Source organism: Vulpes vulpes, chromosome 7 (genome assembly GCF_048418805.1).
Source record: "Vulpes vulpes isolate BD-2025 chromosome 7, VulVul3, whole genome shotgun sequence".
In the NCBI taxonomy this organism is placed as follows: Eukaryota; Metazoa; Chordata; class Mammalia; order Carnivora; family Canidae; genus Vulpes; species Vulpes vulpes.
In genome coordinates this window covers 7085934-7101251 of record NC_132786.1, presented here as the reverse complement: position 1 = coordinate 7101251, position 15318 = coordinate 7085934, and the positions used below count along the sequence as shown (strand labels likewise).

Below are 15318 nucleotides of genomic sequence, written 5' to 3'. Positions count from 1 at the left end.
CACTCCAGCAATCACAGCTGAGTCCTCTGCACCCTCACTCCCACGGTGAGACTTTAACTGGACCGGGTCTGGGAACTATACATGCCCTCACTGATAAGGGTTCTTGTATCCCCCCATTTATGCTTGACCTGTCCTGGGAACAGCGAGCTCTCCATCCACCTGAGCAGCCATTTCATCCCCTGATGGCTCTTGTGAAGAATTCTCTCCTATTTCCATATCCATCAAACTCATTGTCATACCCTCATTGACCACTGAGATAGTCCCATGAGAGCCAGCAAGCCCACCCCAGTCGAGACCACAAATCTAAGAGAGATAGAATAAGCACAACTTTTAAAAGCTTGAGTTTGAGTTTGCAGAGGAGGAAAAGGACTCAGCAGAGAGAGAACATTATGATGACAAAGATATGGACTTCTAATCCAAAGAGGCCTAGACCGAAGCCTTAGGTCTCACCACCTTAGGACCACCTCTGAGACTCAGCCTCCCTTCCTATAAAATGGGCTGAATTACAATCCCGACTCCATGAGGTGGTTTCATCTTATTAATGCACACAACAGGCAAAGCTGCTATCACAGCCTCAATAAATTTTAGCCACCATCATAAAAATTGTTAGGAGCCTAAAGTCTATTTTCTGGCTAGACATTTCCAGTTCTCTCAATGTCTTTCGCATACGGCCCAGTTTTGAGCACTTCCAACTCCCCACAGCCCAGCCACCCTCTTCTGAAAACATTTTTGTGTGTTTTTGCCCTTCAGTTTTCTAGAAGCGTGGTGTTCGGAACGGAAGACCGTGCCAGGTGGGTTCTGACCTATATCAGGGAGACAGAGCGCTTACCCCCTGAGTCTCGATATTGCCTATACTGGGTCTGTTAGGGCAATTTTCAACATCCTGTACCCACTCACAGAATTCACTTTTGACTCAGACCCTGAGTCTTTTTCACAGGTCCTGCTATGAGACTTGCTATTTGCCGACAGTTGCTTTTCTCTTTTCAGGGGAAGATGAGGGGAGATGGGGGGGATTTGTTGAATTGTATCACATTTCTTCAGCTCATCTCTTCAACCTGTCTGATTTCTGAGGAATCTAATTTTGTGGGTCATTGTATGGACCCCTCCATCCTCATGCCACTCAGGCCTGATGGTTGCACCTTATGTGTTTCTACAGAAGTGGCTCATAAAACCCACAGCAAGATCATAGTTCAATACAGAGTCCACGTTCCTCTAAGCTTTGTCTGAGATCCTGGAGCTGCTCAAACATAGATAATTAGCTTCTGATCCTCCTCTGTCCACAGCTGCATGGCTCTGGATAACTCATTTTGCTTTGTGGGGCTTCTGACACCTCGTCTGTGAAGTGAGGAGATTAGGTAAAGTGATGTCTAAAGAATCTTCAAACTCTGCTCTTTAGATTCAGTGATTCACAGTCTGCAGGCCCCAAGTCACCATGAGGAAGAGAGCTTTGGGGATCTAATTCTCCCCAGATGCAAATCATTCACACAGTGACATGGCCTCAGCAGCTGTCTCTGGTGGGGAGGCGGGGTGCCAACCCTGGAAGCCCGCAGTTAACAAGAGGCACCTGGCACCCTGACACCTGTTCGCTGGCTCTCCTCCAGAAGGAGACCTGGTTAGGTGGTGAATGAGGAGAAGAACATAGAGTTTAAAGGAGAGTGGCCTTGAATCAAAGGCAGGAAGTAAAGAGATGCAGATTGGGGTCTTTTAGGAGACAACTGGGGGAGGTTTGGGGATGTCTGAGCCCAGGGCTGGCTGCTGAGCTGTTTATCTCTGAGCAACATCACAACAGCCACCCACCTGCCCCTAGCTCATCTCAGGGACTCACAACAGGATGTGGTTTGACATTTACCAGGTCCTGCATCTGGGGGCCTGTGAAAGCCCCCCCCTTCTGAGCATCATGAGAACCACACTCCCCACATCCTGCCCCAACCCCTTCCCTGCCACTCTTTCTACTGGGCCTCTGGTGAGCACCCTGGCAGTGGAAATAGAACTACAGCAGGGAGAAGAAAGGCCCTCTAGAGGGGGATCTGGGCACCTCAGCTCCCCGTGCAGACCACCCCACCCCCAACACAACCTCTACACCTGCTGGAGGTGACCCCTGAGATCAGAGAGCAGATAGTGAAGACTAAAAACAGCTGCAAACCGCTCTGACCCAGTTGGGGTCCCTCCTGGCCCCACATCACTCCGGCAACTCCCTCCTCCCACCTGTTCCCTTCATGCACTCCCCCCCTCCTTTGCAACCTCCCGCTTCCTTCCATTCATCTAATGAGAGTTGCTAATGAGTCACAGGAAAAGAGCCCCAGATAATCAACAGACAGAACATGGGCAGTCCCTGGATATCTGAGCTGGTGTCTGTGTGCTGGACTCACCAGGCCTCTCTAAAGCCTCATCCCCTCCTGCTGAGGCCTGTGAGGTCTGTGTGATGGACAGTTTCTATCTCAGCTGGGTAAGAGGAGGAGGAGAAGGTAATGCAGAGAGAACAGAGGACCAGACAGAGAGAAGCCTCCGGAGGAGGGAGTGGGTAAATGATAGGCTGTGTCACAGGCCACGCGTGCTTGTGGCAGCTCACGGGGCTATAACATTCTCAACGCAAAGTATATGATCCTGGACAAAAATACGAAGCAGCCTGATTTCAGTATCACCAGCTCTCCCACCCTGGGCCTTCCCTGCCTTCCTCAGCTGCTGAGAGGCCCCCAGCTCACTCCATATCAATCCCATGAGTGCCAGACATCCAGGCAAAACAACTTGAGAGGAGTTTCTTTGGCCAACAGCATGTGGCTCGGTGCCCCCCACGTGCCAGTGGCCCAGGAATGACATGCCTGGGAATTGCCATCCTGGCACGCCTACAAAGTCAGCCAAGGAAGGGGTCCTGGAAGCTCTCCTAGAAAGGAGGCAGCCTCATCTGCCCCAGGCACAAGTGAGATTGATGAATTCCTGGCAGGGGAGAGTGTATCTGAGCAGCATCTGCCATCCTGAGCTGGTTTGCTTTGTCCCCCAGAAACTAAGGTAATTGTAGATTCCTGAGTCCTTAGACTTAGGGAAACCATTAGGGACGAGGAGTCTTACTCATGAATAGGGCAGGTAACATGGAGGATATTAATTTGTTTTGATGAACTTTGGAAGGTTTTCAAGCCTCTCCCTCACCAGCCTCCCCTTTCCTAGTAACGTCCTCCTGTCTCTGTCACTCTGTGCAAGGATCAGTGTTGTTCACTCACCGCTTTTCTAGAGATCACAGTATTCACTGGGACTTCCACATTTCTATTCAAACAGACTCTCCTGCTGAGAATGTCATTTTGCTTATCTAAATCCGAGCCTCCTAAAAACCTAACCTTCACTAAATGTCTATCTCCTTTGTGAAATTTTGCAGAACTTCTGAATATCTTACAAAAATGAAAATCTGGGGGCACCGGGGTGGCTCAACAGTTGAGCGACTGCCTTTGGCTCAGGGCGTGATCCCAGGGTCCTGGGATCTAGTCCCACATCAGGCTCCCCAAGGGAGCCTGCTTCTCCCTCTGCCTGTGTCTCTGCCTCTCTCTCTCTCTCTCTGTGTGTGTCTCATGAATAAATAAAATCTTTTAAAAAAAATTGAAAATCCATCTTCACTCTCCCATCACTTGCCTAGTAGTAGGGATTACCTGGACCAGCTCTGTGTTAGGAAGGATTCTGAGGCTGCATAAAACCCCACCAGAAACCACCTGTATCTGAATGGGTACCACACAGGGGACAAGTTTCACTGGCTTGCCATCTGAGTATATTTGGCATTTTAAAATATTTATTACATAGCCTAACATTTAATATTTTATTTTAAGTAAGTCTTTCTTTCGGGTAAGTCGGGATCAAAATATCTTGTAAACTAAAAGAGGAAAATCATATCTATTGAAAATCGGACCCTGTGATGAGGCTTTAGAACATCTCATTCACTACACTGAGTCCAATGAGGGAAGTTTGATAGGTGAGGAAAAAGAGAGATGAGATCACGAGCCCAACTTAAAGCAATTGGTAAATTTTGACTGAAAAACCGAGGCGCCTTACAAATACAGAGACTGGGACAAGATCAGGGAACGAGGAGAGAAGTCAGTGGGTGAAGCACAGGAGCTCTGGGCTAGTAAAACTGCCTGCAGGACCCTTTGTCAAAAGCCATAGACAGGTACCACATAAAAAATAACAAATGTGCCAGATATTAATAACGGGAAACCAGGGGAGTAGAGGGACAAATACTAGAATTCACTCAATTATCTGCTAGTGTTGGGACACCTGGGTGGCTCAGCGGTTTAGTGCCTGCCTTTGGCCCAGGGCGTGATCCTGGAGTCCAGGGATCGGGTCCCACACTGGGCTCCCTGCATGGAGCCTGCTTCTCCCTCTGCCTCTCTCTCTCTCTCTCTCTCTCATGAATAAATAAATAAAATCTTAAAAAAAAATTATCTGCTAGTGTTTATGTTTCTCTAAGCCCGTTCCAAATCCTGAAGTCTAGTAACTGAAAGTAATCTGGCAGGACCGGGAGAGATCCAATTCTAAATAACCAGCTAACAAGCAAGCAATAGCTTGAAATGTTGTTTACTTTTAGGTGTGAACCAAATTTGAGTTGTAAACCCGCCTTTACTTTTACTGTCGTGGCACTACCCCTTGCCTTAGTAACTGAGTATTTCCATAAAGGTGGGGGGGGGGGGGAAGTAAACCAAGTGCCTTGATTAAGCCATGCTGTGACTCCACCCAGCACCATCCTGAGTGCACTTCGTTTTTTTTTCTGTTCCCTCTGATGGCTCAGAGTTCCCAGCACGGGAGAGCTGCTTAATGCAGAAGCAGGCGGTGAGAGTCCCCAGGAATTCCTAAATACTGTCTGGATCACCATGCGTGGCTGTCTCAGATTTTCCTCTGCAGATTCAATGGCGCTGAAAAGAAACAAACATCTGAACTGTCCTAGACAAAGTGATGCCAGGAACAGAGTATTTTAAGATTCGTGTGCCCCCTCGTGGAGCACAAGGGACAGTAGAAAAGAAAAGCTTGTTAAGAATAAGGAGGACGAGGGAGGGATGAGGGACCCAGGGATGAGGAAGGAAGCTCGGTTGCCAAGGCAACCGTAGCATCTCTTCCCAGCCACCCCCAGAAGCCTTTTCCTCTCCTTCATTCTCATCCAAATAATTTCTCTTTTTTAGGGTATTACCATAATATACGCGTGTCCTCAGCTTTTCCCTCATCTCTGGTGTGTCTTTGGTCACCATACGCTTCTCTGCTCCCTTTTGCTACAAGGGAAGGGATGAGACACAGTAGGATACGAATTAAAAAGCCTAAAATCCAAAACAATAATCAAAGTCCCTGAGTGTGGTTTCTGATACTAACAGGAGCACACTGCCAGCCCGCCAGAGGACAGTCTCCAGAACGCCTCGCCCCTTCCCCGCCACAGAGCCTCATCAAAGCTTCCCCCAAGACGTCTACTCTCTGCAGAAAGGACAACAGAAGGAGACTCTCCAGGTGATGAGAATTAACCACTGAAGTCACCCGAGTGGGCCTCCTCTCACTCGGCCACCTGCCTGCCACCACGCTGCAACCCGCTACTGGTGCTTCCCACCTGCTTCCCTCCCCAGTGTGGACAGACAGGAATGGGGGGAGAGGAGAGCGTGAGGCAAGGCCCAGCTCACTCTGAGGGCTGGAGGTTAACAGCCTGGGATGCCGCATCCGTGCCCCGTGAGCTCGAGGACATGCGTGCAATCCACAGGCCCTACACGCAAATACATTTTGTTCTCCCTGAGAACTCAGTCAACTTCTTTGGGAGAATCAGACTTGATTCCGTTGTTCTCATAGTGCCTGACAATCAGAAACCCAGATATCCTCCACCCAGCCCCAGAGGGAGGGCTCTGGGGGAGGGTGGGGTTTTTGCACAGATGTCTCCCCCCACCCACTCAGTGTGAGACTCCAGGCGCAGAGGTAGAAGCCAGAGTCACTGAGAAGGAGCTTCTTAGAACTCAGGATGAACAGGCCGTCCTGGGGCCTGGAGGCTGTGAAGTTGTGCGGTGTCTCAGGGACTACCTGGGTAACACTTACTGAGGAGAAGAGTAGCTGGGGGGCGCCTCCCAGGGACTGCCGGTACCAGTAGAGATAAGGGCTCGATGCCCCCTGCACGGTACATTCCAGGGAGAACAGGCTGCCCACAAGCTGCACCCTGGCAAGCGGCCTTTGGTGGATGGTCTGAGCTCTGACGCCTGAGGGAAGTGTAAAAGGCCATTTAGAGTGAAGAACCTCAACTGAACTTGCCTTCCTCCTTGACCCAGGGGTGGCTCAAGTCCTCCCATGACCCAGGCATATGGGATCCACCGCAGGGAGTAGACTGGGAAGGCCAAGGGTGTAGAAGGGCCCTGGTCAAAGAGAGACAAACAGAGCAAACTCCTTCCCAGAGGATAGAGAAAACCAAGACTCAGCATACCAACCACTAGGATTAAAGCCCAGTAGCCATTCGAGAAAACGGAAGGAATGTACTAAAGGGAGTCAATCCAACAGCTGAGACTCTAGATTCATAGGGTTAGCGTTGAGGGTGAGGACTTGAGAGGACGCCTGCCAGAGAGAACAGCACCCACCTAAGAAAGTGCCCAGGAGAAGGGCAAGGAGATAGCAGGGCATAGTTCAAGCCAGCTTCAGCTCAGCTAGGACGGTTGACACCTCATCTGGGCCAGAGTGGTGACAGGGCTCCTCCCTCTTACAGATCTGCTGCCACAGAACTGAGTGATCATTTCCCCTCAAGCTGGGGAGGAAATGAGGCTGGTCCTTTCTTAAGTACGTGATGAATCACCCCATCCTCCCTGGGAACCAGCTTTACCCTGTACGTTATCTTTACTGAAATCCTGCTGAAGTTCTAGTATGTAAATATATTTAAAGGGTTATTATTTACCTGTAAACAAGAGATGACTCTCTGGCTCCCCTAAGAGACCATTGAGTCTTTAATAACCATCAGAGAAAATGTGACATTGGCAGGATGATGAAAAGGGATTTCAGTCTCTGAAGCTAGAAACCTGTTAGAGGACATGTCACCTGGGTAGCTGAAAAGAAAGGAGATAAAAGTGGATCAGAGCTCAGGAGATTTAGGTCTCCAGGATATTCAAAGCAAAAGAAGCTCAGCTCTGAGGAAAGGAACCCTTCTGACAGCCAGCCAAGGGATCTGTATCCTCTTCATCCCCGCACATGGGATCTGAGACCTGGACAGGCGGAGTCAACTACTGAACTGATCAAAGCTGGATTCTATGTTCCATGTGCCGCTAATGACCTCACTAGATCTCATTTACGCTCCAAATGCAACATGAAGTAGAGGAAACATCAGGGAGCCTTGGAATCAAATAGATCTGGGTTCAAATCGCAGCTCTGCACTGTGCTGGTTTAGGAACCCTTAGAAAATTCTCATCTTCAATTTCCTCACCTATAGAAATAAAAGAAGGATTAGAATATTTCCAAATGGTTGAAAGATCCATGTTGCCTGCTGTGGGCAACTCTTACAAGTATTGGCTGGCTGTTTTTTGGACTTGAGGGAAAACCTGTGCCTGCAGCAGACTGGGAGATTTCCAGTGGGATGGGCTGGAAGGTGGGGACTGAGAGAATGACACCCAAGAATCCTTGCCAGGCCATGGATCCATAATAGATAAGGATGAGAATGGGCTAGGCAGCTGGTGGAACCCCATTTGATTGAAATGAGACATAAGACCCCAAAATGCCTGGAGGACAGCCAGTGTGTCCCAGCCAACCTCCTCTTCCCTTTTCCTTTGCTTTGCGAGGTCCTCTGAAGGATTCATTTTCAAACTGATTATTCACTTTGGGTTGGATGTGATGGGGTGCTTTAAGGTGAGTACCTAGGAAAGGAAACGGTAGAAGTGGTCTAACAGGGAGAAGGAGCCTGAAGCAAATCAGTCATTCATGACCCATCATCATTTCATCAGGGCCCTAGTGATGTATTATCTTTGTTTTTATTGCCGATGCCACAGTAACACAACAAAAGTTAGTGTTAGGGTTCTCACTCCTAACAGGGTGTCAGCGGCAGCACTATATTTGTGGGAGAGTATTTTGGGTTTTTGTTTCTTATCCTTTCTTCATCTAATGTATTCTTTAATAATATCCAGATAATGGTAAAAATCAAGTGGTAAGCAGAGTGTGCTTTCTGTGAGCATTTGGAACATGCAGAAAATTGCTATCGCTAATGAGTTGTTCAATTTTCTTTTTTAGAAGTCCATTGATAGAAAAAAAAAAAAAGAAGTCCATTGATAGGATTCAATATAATATGTATGCATGTCGGGGACACCTGGGTGGCTCAGCGGTTTAGTGCCTGCCTTTGGCCCAGGGCGTGATCCTGGAGTCCCGGGATCGAGTCCCACGTCGGGCTCCCTGCATGGAGCCTGCTTCTCCCTCTGCCTGTGTCTCTGCCTCTCTCTCTCTCTCTCTCTCTCTGTGTGTGTCTATCATGAATAAATAAATAAATAAATAAATAAATAAATAAATAAATCTTAAAAAAACATGTATGCATGTCGGGATCAGAGAGAGTGAGCCCAGGATGGACCCGTGCCCATAGGCACACATGCAGCGTCTTTTCTCCTTTTCTTTCCCTTCTGTCCTTCATGTCTGCTCCTGGAATTCTTATTGAGCCAGTGAAGGGAGGGAGACAGAGGGTGGCTGCAGATACAGGGAGAAGGGACCGTTCCTGCTCTTGATGAGACCACGTCATCCCTCCATTTAGCTGGCAGGCTTTCACACCAGCTAAGGCTGTGTGGGTCCTGCACAGCCCATGACAGCTGACGTAACCGGTCGCCTGCATTGGCTCAGTGTCATCATTACGCATAGAGAGCAATGTGGTCTTCCTCCCTAGAGATGGCACAACAGACTGGAGGGTGAAGAGACATGTCAGCCAGATCAGGGGAGCCAGCTGGCTCCTGACTCTCTGATGATTGTCACAACTCAGTAGCTTGGAGCAACTTCCATATGGCTCATGCCTTAGAAAAATTTCTCCTCACTCTCCATCCCCATCTGTAATATCACTTATTCATTCAAGTCATTCAAGTCATTCATACATTGAAATGTGGTTGAGAATATGATTCCTCTGCTCTGTTACAGCTGATCTCCAAGAGAGGAACTAGCCATATCTCATCCCAGATGAGGAGGTGTTGACCAGACAGGCTGAAATGAAGGCTAGATTGAACTATGCTCTGCTGTCTCCTTGCCCTTCTGGGCACTTTCTCAGGTGAGTGCCGCCTCTCTGGCAAGCCTTCTCTCAAATTCTTTTGTTACCGTGTTGGGTTTCTCTCTCCATGCTAGGTTCTTAATGAATCGCTACTGACAGGATAAAGCTCTGTACGTGAAGAGAATGATAAATTTAACTCTTCTTTTTTTAATTTAAAAACTGAAATCTATCCCTAAATGATGGATTTGGAAGATACTTGCAGGGTCTATTTGTTCTTCTATGAAAAAGCTAAAATTACTTTGGCTAAAGGAAAGGGAGGAGAGTCAGCCAAAGAGGGATTCCTGCATTTCCCTAATCTCTCTCTTTCTCTGTGTCCCAGCCTCCACATTCTGATCTGGAAAACAAAAGAGAGACAGGTATAGAATCAGGAGCTCAAAATTTCTTGCAGAGGAGAGTTATGCCAATTTCCAGGGTGAGAAGAACCAGGCCCTGGGTTCCTACGTATCACCCACACCAGACTGGTAAGTAGAGTGGCAAGCAGAGTAATGCCCCTGCCAAGTTGTCAACATCCTAATTCCCAGAACCTGTGGGTATGTTGGGTTACATAAGAAAGGAGAATTAGAGTTAAAGATTGGATTAAGGTTTCTAATCAGCTTTGTTTAAAATAGGGACAATATCTTGGATTATCTAGGTGTGCTCAACATAAGCACAAGAATCTGTAAACATAGAAGGGGAAAATATAAGAGAGAGAGAGAGAGAGATGTGGTAATAGAAACAGTCAGAGAGCTGTTATATCTCTAGCTTTGAAGGTAGAAGGGGTGCAGATGATCTCTAGAAGCTGCAAAAGGAGAGATGGATTCTCTCCCAGGACCTCCAGAAGGGAACACAGCCCAGCTGACACCTTGACTTAGCTTAGCAAAACTTATGTCAAACATCTGAATTATAGAACTATAAGCTATTAATTGTAAGTTGTTTTACACCACTAAAGTTGCAGTAATTTATTATAGCAGCAATGGAGAGCAAATGCATGGCTCTGTGATGCTTCTTGACAGAGAGACCCAAAATAGTCTCGAAGGACCCCCAAGGCACTCAGGATAGATTAGGAATAGCCATGCTCTCATTCGCATGAAAACAGATGAAGTGAGAGAAGCCATTGAGCCCAGAAAGATCTCCTGCTTGAAATGTGGAAGACATAGAGCATCTTGCATGGATCAACGGGGACTGAAGGACAGACACACCAGTGAGGCAGCAGATATAATTGGGAAAAGATGCTGAAAACCAGGATGAATGAGAATTCTGAAGAAAACATAATCAGTGACCAAAGACCAAGTACCCTCCCTGACAATGCCTTGACACTTTGTAAACTCCCCAGAACTTAGCTTCCACCAGGAAGAAAGATAAGGAGAAAAGCATGATCTGACTGAGAAACCCCTTAATAAATACATGTACCCCAATGGGATGGGAACTTAAAATGATATTCATTTTAGAAAATAAAATTATTTTGCCTACCCAATATTTGAAGCCACAAATTTCATATCTACCTTATGCATGTTAAATTCAATGGTAAATAGGTGGTATGGAAAACACAAAAAATAAATAAGATGTGATACTTGCCTCCCAATAATTTATTATCCATCTAGGAAGGTGGGAAAGTCATTCAGATAACAAATGCTAAAGGAGTTTGGGGACTTCTGCTTCCCGCCATGATGAAGAAACTGGTATCCAATGAGTCCTCCATATTCATTTCCTTGAGCTGCTGTAATGAAGTACCACACTCTGTGTGGCTTAAAACAACAGAAATTCATTGTCTCACAGTTCTAGATTGTAAAAGTCCAAAATCAAGATGATGGCAGGGCCATGCATCCTCTGAAATCTGGAGGGGAATCTTTTCTTTCCTGTTTGTTGACTTGCTGGCAATGTTTGGCACTCCTTGATTTGTAGCTATGGAACTGCAGCTCTGCTTCTTCTTCTTCTTCTTCTTCTTCTTCTTCTTTTTTAAGATTTATTTATTTATTCATGAGAGACACACACAGAGAGAGAGAGGCAGAGACACAGGCAGAGGGAGAAGCAAGCTCCATGCAGGAAGCCCAATGTGGGACTCCATCCCGGGTCTCCAGGACCATGAAGGTGGCCCTAAGCCTCTGAGCCACCCAGGGATCCCCAGCTCTGCTTCTATTGTTATGTGATGCTCTCTCCATGTGTGTCTCTCTTCACTGGCTGTCTTCTTACAAGAATACCAATTGTATTAGATTAGGAGCCCACAATACTCCAATAGGACCTCATCCTAACCCAACAAATTACATCTGCAATGACTCTACATCCAGTGAAAAGGTCTTTCAAAAAAACCCTGCAAAAGCTATAATAATTCATCACCAGGAGACATACACTAGAAGAAATGTTAAGGATACATTTCAGGCAAAATTTTAAAAAAGAAAAGGTCCAGATAGATTGGTAAGGTAGCTGTTGGGGAGAGGTGGGGAGCTATAATATAAAAGGAGAAGAAATGCTTGGATATATAGCACTGACCAATATCATGAATAAAAATCTTTTTTCCATTTCCTTCATGATAGCCAATTCAAGCTATCAACAGTTTAGCAACTAGGTCATGATAGTTCTGAATATCTAACAGTTCTCATGAGAGGCTAGAAGCCAGTTACAGAATATTACTGATGGAATATCAATAATACACATATGTGATAAATATTAAAACATTTTAATTTTCTTTAAGGATTTTATTTATTCATTTGAGAGAGAGAGATAGAACACAAGCAGGGTGAGAGGCAGAGGGAGAGGGAGAAGTAGCCCCCCTGCTGGTCAGAGAGCCCATCGTGGGGCTTGATTCCAGGACCTGGAGCTCATGACCTGAGCTGAAGGCAGACACTTAACCATCTGAGCCATCCAGGTACCCCAACATTTTTTATTTTTTAAAATACTTTTGTAAATAGCTGATTTTCTACTTCGAGCCAAGATGAAGTATGGAACAAAATATCTAAAACAATAGTTGTTAAGATGTTAGACATCAAGCAAGACAAGGCCGGAAAAGTCAGGTGAGTTTTATAATTGCCCGAGCTGCTCATTTGAGAGAATTTCCAAGCTGTGGCACACAGAGGGGAAACCCAGGTGGAGACCAGCAAACCCCTTGAGCTGAGAGAGGAGCCAGCTGCCCAAAAAAGAGAATTTTAGAAATCTTTAGATCTTTAGTATTTAGCAGAGTGCTGATCAGAGCACGGATGTGAGGAAACTATCTGAGACTGGAAAAACCATCACCCAAAAGGATTAAAGAGAACACTGGATTTCACACAGGGCCAGAAATAGTGCATATTCTCACCAGCCAGACTAGAAAACCTTAAAATTCACAGAGTATTGTGTAGAGTACTCAGAAGTGCTTTGCCTCAGGGGTAGAGCATAATTATCCCTAGCCTAAATGCTGGTCTAGTCCTACCTAACAAATATTTAAAGCCAGACACAAAAGGATCAGATTGTTTCCAAGGAAGTTAACTGTTCTAAAATAGAGACCTGAGAATATTTATAGGAATATAAAAATCCCAACACAAAAGTAAAGCTCAATATGTGGCATGCCATAAAAAAATTACCCAGCTTGCAAAGAAGCTGAAAAATATAATTCATAATGTGGAGAAAAATGAATCCATCAAAAGTAACGCAGAACTGACATAGATACGAGAATTACAAGACAAAGACCTTAGCAAGTTATTTATTATGTGTATCCCATATGTTGAAGAGAATAGAGGAAAGATGTTAAATACAGACATAGAAGATATTTTTTAAAAGCCCCAAATCGAACTTTTAGAGGGGAAGATTACAATGTCTGGGAAAAAAATACTGGATTAGATCAGAACTGCAGAAAAAAAAAAAAAAACTATTCATGAACTCAAAAAGCATGGTATTAAAAATAAACCAGAATAAAATCCACAAGGAAAAGGAATTTTTGAAAAATAAACAGACTAGGACGACTTCAAGTCACCTAATATAAATGGAATCGCAAAAGAGAAGGAGGGGGATGGAAAGAAGGGGAAAAAAATTCGAAGAAAGCATGACTGGAAAAATGTTCAATTTGATAAAACTCTAAACCTACAGATCCAAGAAGCCTGACAAAACCCAAGCACAACACTTACACACACACACACATACACGCACACACTCCAAAGAATACCACAATCAAATTGCTCAAGACTATTGTTAGAGACATCTTAAAAGCAGAGGGAGAATAAAGACATGCTTTGCACAGCAGAACAAGATAAGGAAGCAGAAGTTTTCTTGATGAACACAAAGCAAGAGGAAAGATAGAAGAGTAACAATCAAAAAATGGTGCCAATCTATAATTCCATACCAGGCGAAAAGCTTTATAAAATCTTTCTTCAACGCGCTTATTCTTTAGCCAAACTTCCATTCAGCATGCCAACTACCTTTCTCTTCCTCTTTCCACAGCGGCTCCCATCCTCATTACTGTCCCAGACAGTTCAGCTCTTGAAAAGCATAGCTAGCAAAACCAAAGTGGACCAGTGGGTCAGCCCCACTGGCAAAGCAGTTCCAACATGACTTTGTTTTACGTAAGCTTCATTGTTTCTGATATCTCCCCACCACCTTCACTGAAAGTGATTCATCAAAGTATTTCATAGACAAAGTAAGTTTCTATCTATGGAGAACTCTGCTAGTTAGAAAATAAGATTTTTCCCTCTGTTGTTTACCACAAAAATTGGTAAAAGTACATGGATTGTTGAGGTGGGGGGGGGTGATAAGTGTAATTTAGGGCTCAGATCTTGTAGTTACTGTGTCCCAATTCAGTGGGGGGGGGCGGGGGGAAGTCCAAGTAAAAGACTGGAGCTTTAATGAGATATCAGTCCTGATGTGGGAGTCCTTGGCAGAAATAATAGTTGAAATGTTTGGAATGGGTGAGATCTCCAAAGTGAAGGAAAAGAACAAAAGTCCAAAAGCAAGAATCCCTGAAAATCCACACATTTGTTGGTAAAGGAAGGAAAGAAACCTTGAGATAGAAAGAAAGTAGTCCTAGATGTAATAAGAGAAGTGGGATGGCCCCTAGCAGCTCAGAGGAGAGGGTAACCAAAAAGAGAGGAGGAGAATATTTAAAGGCCATAAAAAGGTCAATAAAATCTGGAGTGAAATCACTGGGATTATTGATGAGAGGCGGTAAGAGCAGCAGATGAGGAGCACTCCTGTGACAAAGGGCAGGTGGGTGGAGAGACTAGAGGGGAGATAAAGGGGACAGTGGCATTAATGTAAGTCTTTTTTTTTTCCCAGGGAAATTGCAATCTAGTTGTGTTCGTAAGATAGAGGAGGAAATCTGCAAAGACCGAAGGACCGGAAAAATGAAAGATGCCAAAGAGAGAAGGTAATTGAGAAACAAGGAAAGCAGGAAGAAATTAATTCTTGGGCACTAAGAGAGGGACAGTGCTTCCTCTGATATAGGAGAAAAGAAATTTTTAAAAGAATGTCTGAAAGATAGACTTGCAACAAGGACAGCCACTAGACATATTGAAAGATGCCAAATCTAACTCATTATCGGTGAAAGGTAAATTTAAAAAAACAAACAAATAAACACCATTTCACTCAGCAGTTTGGCAAAATTAAGAGAATTAATAATATCTGACGTTGGTGAGCATACCAACGTCAGATATTATTCCCCAGTGTATGGGAAAATACGTACTCAGTTTACACAGCTAGATTGGAAACGGCAATAATCTTTGTCGAGGGCGGTTGGCAATGTTTATTAAAAATGTGCATAGTATTTACTGAACAATTCATTTCAAAGAAACAATTCCATAAAAATACATGTACATGCAGGCAGTTTTGCTAAAATTTATGCTATAGCATTTTTTATAAATGGCAACATGTAGGAAACACATTTACCCATCAGTAAATGGATGGAAAGTAACTATCCATAACATGCCATACTAGGCAGCGGTATTGTTGAATGAAATAAGGCAGTTTGTGGTACCATGGAAAGATTCCCAAGATACGCTGTTAAGTAGAAAAAAACAAGTTGCCAAATAATATGTATAAAGCAATATGATTTATATCAAAGCACATTCACAAAAACACACGCAAAGCAGTTTCTATGTATACCTATGTGTGCCTGTGCACACTCATTCACTCAACCAGTAGTCACTGAGCGCCTGCTATACATTCCCCAC

At 44.9% G+C, this 15318-nt stretch overlaps 1 long non-coding RNA gene across 1 annotated transcript; it reads left to right on the top strand.

The window, feature by feature from the left end:
* The first annotated feature begins 8839 nt into the window (after positions 1-8839).
* Positions 8840-14516, top strand: LOC112907025 (uncharacterized). Its single transcript, XR_012002369.1, has 3 exons — positions 8840-9208; positions 9528-9669; positions 14426-14516. It is a non-coding gene; the product is annotated as an uncharacterized lncRNA (long non-coding RNA).
* Positions 14517-15318: the final 802 nt, after the last annotated feature.